Below are 4,695 nucleotides of genomic sequence, written 5' to 3'. Positions count from 1 at the left end.
GGGCGCCCTGCACCCCCTTCCTAGGCCAGACGCGTGGCTCGGCTGATTCTGGTTTCTCCCGGCCCCTCTGCCAGCGTCCCCCGCCTCCTCCCCGCAAGCCACACCCTTCTCCGGGGTCCAGCTGCCCAGCGGGGTCCCCCCCACCCCTCTGCCTAATCCTGCCCGCCCTCCCCGCCCGGCCACTGGCTCTGGCACCCCAGTCCCGCTTCTCCCCTTCTCGGGCTGGATTTCCCGACCCAGTGACCAGAGCTGGAGCCACGGGCCGCTGGGCCTAGCGGGGTCCACCCACCGCCCCGTGGGAGCCTCCAGAGCGCAGGAGTCAGACCCCCCCTACCCCTCCCCGGGGCGCTGGTGCCCCCCCCCACCCCGTCTTGCTTCTTTGAAGAAGTATTTTATTGTTCAAGAGAAAGGCAGCCGAGTCCACAAGGATTTCACCTACACCCTCAATCCTCACCCAAGGATTCTAGGTTTGGGGAGGAGCCAATGGATTTTTAAAACAAACAAACAGCAATACACAAACGATAAACAAACTCAGTGACCGGCCTCTTGTGGGTAGCCTGAAATTCCAGCCGCCCGTGCCCTGGGAGAGGAATCTCTGCTTTCTGGGAATGTGTGTGTGAGTCTGTCCTTACATATGAACAGGTATTTACATTCATACACACATACGACTGGAAATGTGTTTCTTGGGAAACCTAGTATCTAATGCTCCAATGAAATCAGAAAAGAAAAGTGAATTTAGTTAATAGTAATATCTTAGTGTTTATTGATTAGTTGTGACAAGTACCAGGGTACTAATAGATGTTTGAAAAACAGGAATTTTCTTTCAATATAAAACTATTCTAAATTTTTAAAAACTCTTGCTCTGCCTTCTTTTATATTAAAAAAAAATCGGTGGTAGAGATTAAAAGCAAAGTCTTTACATGTAGTCAAGAGCTTGCCACTAAGAAATACTCAGAACTGCCTCTGCTGTACATACAAAAATCATCTTCCAAATTAGATACTACTTTCACAGGGTATAAAATTAACCCCCCAAAATCAATGGCTTTTCTGTATGCCAACAATTAGAAAAGCATAGCTGAAATCAGGAAAGCAACTCCATTAACTCCATAGCCCCACAAAAAAATAAAAGACCTAGGAATTAATTTAACCAAAGAACTGAAAGACCTCTATGATGAAAACTTTAAAAACCTGAAAAAGGAAATCAAAACAGAACTTAGAAAGTGGCAAAACCTCCCATGGAAGGATTGGAAGGATCAACATCGTGAAAATGGCAATACTTCCCAAGGCTACCTACAAATTCAATGTGATACCTATCAATATTCCAACCTCATTCTTCAAGGAAATAGAAGAGGCAATCCAAAAATTCATAGAGAACAATAAAAGACCCCAAATAGCTAAGACGAGCCTCAACAGAAAGAACAGTGCTGGGGGAATATCAATACCAAATTTCAAATTCTACTACAAAGCCATAGTAATCAAAACAGCTTGGTCTGACACAAGAACAGACCTCAGGACCAATGGAATAGACTTCAAAATCCAGAAATGAACCCACAGACCTATAGCCATCTACTCTTTGATAAGGGAGCTAAAAATATAGAATGGAAGAAAGACAGCCTCTTCAATAAATGGTGCTGGTAAAATTGGTAGAAAACTTGTAGAAAACTAAAGCTAGCTCCTTATATATCACCCTGCACCAGAATCAACTCCAAATGGATCAAAGACCTCAGAGTCAAAGCAGACACCCTGAAAACATTACAGAATGGAATAGGAGAAACCCTAGGCCTCCTTGGCTCAGGTCGAAATTTTCTGAATAGAGACCCAGAAACCCAACAAATCAAAGAAAGGTTGGACAGGGGCTGGGAAGGTGGCTCAGTGGTAGAGCGCTTGCCTTGCATGCATGAGGCCCTGAGTTCGATTCCTCGGCACCACATAAGCAAAAAGAAAAAAGCCGAAAGTGGCGCTGTGGCTCAAGTGGTAGAGCGCTAGCCTTGAGCTGAAGAGCTGAGGGACAGCGCCCAGGCCCAGAGTTCAGGCCCCACGACTGGACCCAAAAAAAAAAAAAAAAGAAAGGTTGGACAAATGGGATTGCATGAAATTGCAGAGCTTCTGCATGGCAAAGGACATAGCTAGCAAGATCAATAGAAAGCCCACAGATTGGGAGAAGATTTTCACTAGCCATGCAATGGACAAGAGTCTCATATCTAAAATATATCTGGAACTCAAAAAATTAAATCCCCCAAAAACAAACCTTCAAAGAAACAACTGCCCAATAAATAAGTGGGCTAAAGACTTAAAGAGAAACTTCTCTGAAGAGGAAAGAAGGATGGCCAATAGGCATATGAAGAAATGCTCAATCTCCCTAGTCATAAAAGAAATGCAAATCAAAACAACATTGAGATTCCACCTCACCCCAGTTAGAATGGCTATAATCAAGAACTCTAATAACAACAGATACTGGAGAGGATGTGGACAGAAGGGAACCCTACTGCATTGTTGGTAGGAGTATAAACTTGTTCAACCACTTTGGAAAGTAGTATGGAGGTTCCTCAAAAGACTCCACATAGAGCTCCCCTATGACCCAGCAATCCCACTTTTGGGCATCTACCCAAATGATCACAAACAAGACCACACTAAAGCTACCAGCACAACTATGTTTATTGCAGCATTATTTAACATAGCTATGATATGGAACCAACCCAGATGCCCCTCAGTAGATGAATGGATCAAGAAAATATGGTATATATACACAATGGAATTCTATGCCTCCATCAGAAAGAATGACATTGTCCCATTTGTTAGGAAATGGAAAGACTTGGAAAAAATTATATTAAGTGAAGTAAGCCAGGCCCAAAGAAACATAGGTCCCATAGTTTCCCTTATTTGCAATAGCTAGTGTATGTCTGAGACAAGCAGAAATGGTCAGATAAGTTGATGTTAGGTGAAATGAACCCCGAGATAAGTATTCAAATGTTTTTTTTCTTTCTTGCGATTGTTTCTAACATATTTATAAGATGATTTCTTTGTTGCTTTGTATGTCCCTCCCCCATGGTATAACCCCTACTTTCACTGTATTTGATGTTGGTATACTTTGGGGAGGGAAGGGAAAAAACAAATTGTTTAAATAGAGTTACAAGTGGGTCCATTGCAACAATGAGATGTACAAGACGTTATGTTGAAAAATGACCTTTACAACTTTGGCCGGGAGTGGGAGAGTGGGGAGGAGAAGGGGGGGGAGGAGATGGGAAGGGATGGGAAGGGGAAACAAAGGAGGAGGTAACAATGCTTGATAAGAAATGCACTCATTACCTTGCCCATATAATTGTAACCCCTCTGTAAAGTATTTTCACAATAAAAAAGAAAAAGACAAATTAGATACTACTTTCAGAGGAGAATGATAAACAATATTGTGCTTTATTATTTTAATATAAAAGGTATTAAAATCTTAGAAAGTTAAAAAATGACCAAAATAATAAGTGTAAGATTTTTAAAAATTAAGCATTGAAATTTATATTATTTTCAAATTATTCCAGGAAATTAAAATTAATTATCTGTGGAATTAAATGAACATGAAAAAATTCAAGTTACAATCTATGAAAAGCAAGATTCTACATGCACCTCAGACTGCAAATGCTTGTATGTAGTACTTAAATATAACCACTAGATGTCAGGATTTCCCTTCATTTGTTACTATAAGCCTCGCTCAGATTTTAATTTTCCGTGTAAGATCTAAGATTCATTGAATTCCCATTTTCAGAAAAGATACTGAATCCTATTCAGATCAGAAATCACTGTTGCAGGAGACCAAATTAGGTACACACAGCCCAGAGAAAGTCTTACGGCATTTGAATCTATGATGAGTGGAGCTGAGGGCTTTGTGTTGACAAGCAAATAGGGCCCAGCTGCAATCTACTCACATTCATCCAGAACCATGGCTATGGTTCTCTTCCATGTGGAAACGAAAGTCAAGGTTAGCCACATTTTTGTAAATTGTCATGGGCATGCAGTTTATGGAGACCATCAAATAGTTATCTTACAGAGTTTTGGCTAGAAGTCGGTGTACTGATTTCCATCAAAGTTCCTGTCCATACATGCCTACTGTATTTTCAATGCATCATTGTTTCCTGAGACAGTATTTACCCATAGTTCTTAAAAATGTGCCACATACCAGCCCCTATTGGAAGCCCTCAGTACACATTTATTTCTCTATTTGAGCTTCACAATCAGTTAATGGAAGAGAACCGCTTACAGTTCCATCCTGTAGTCTAGGAAACTAAAGATGAGAAAATCTGAGACTGGCAGGACCTTTAGCCACATGGCTTATCCATCACATACTTCAATCTATGCACAACATGAGTCCCACCCCTGAAGCCCTCTCCAAGTGATAGAGAGACATGGATGCTTGCTCTGTTTGTCAAAGGATAGAAAGAAGTTTCAAGACTGATAGAGCTGTCTCTGGAAAGAGATGGTAGGTGAAACATTGCAGATTTATTATGCAAAGTATAAAAGTCACAACATCCTGGGCCACCTAGGAGGTCCCTAAGGTCACCTAAAATTACAGCACGAGGGCTGGGAAGGTGGCTCAGTGGTAGAGCACTTTCCTTGCATGCATGAGGCCCTGGGTTCGATTCCTCAGCACCACATAAGCAAAAAGAAAAAAGCCGGAAGTGGCGCTGTGGCTCAAGTGGTAGAGCGCTA

The sequence above is a fragment of the Dipodomys ordii genome, unplaced genomic scaffold (genome assembly GCF_000151885.1).
Source record: "Dipodomys ordii isolate 6190 unplaced genomic scaffold, Dord_2.0 Scaffold4, whole genome shotgun sequence".
In the NCBI taxonomy this organism is placed as follows: domain Eukaryota; kingdom Metazoa; phylum Chordata; class Mammalia; order Rodentia; family Heteromyidae; genus Dipodomys; species Dipodomys ordii.
The sequence above is the reverse complement of the archived record's forward strand: the minus strand, read 5'-3'. Positions refer to the sequence as shown.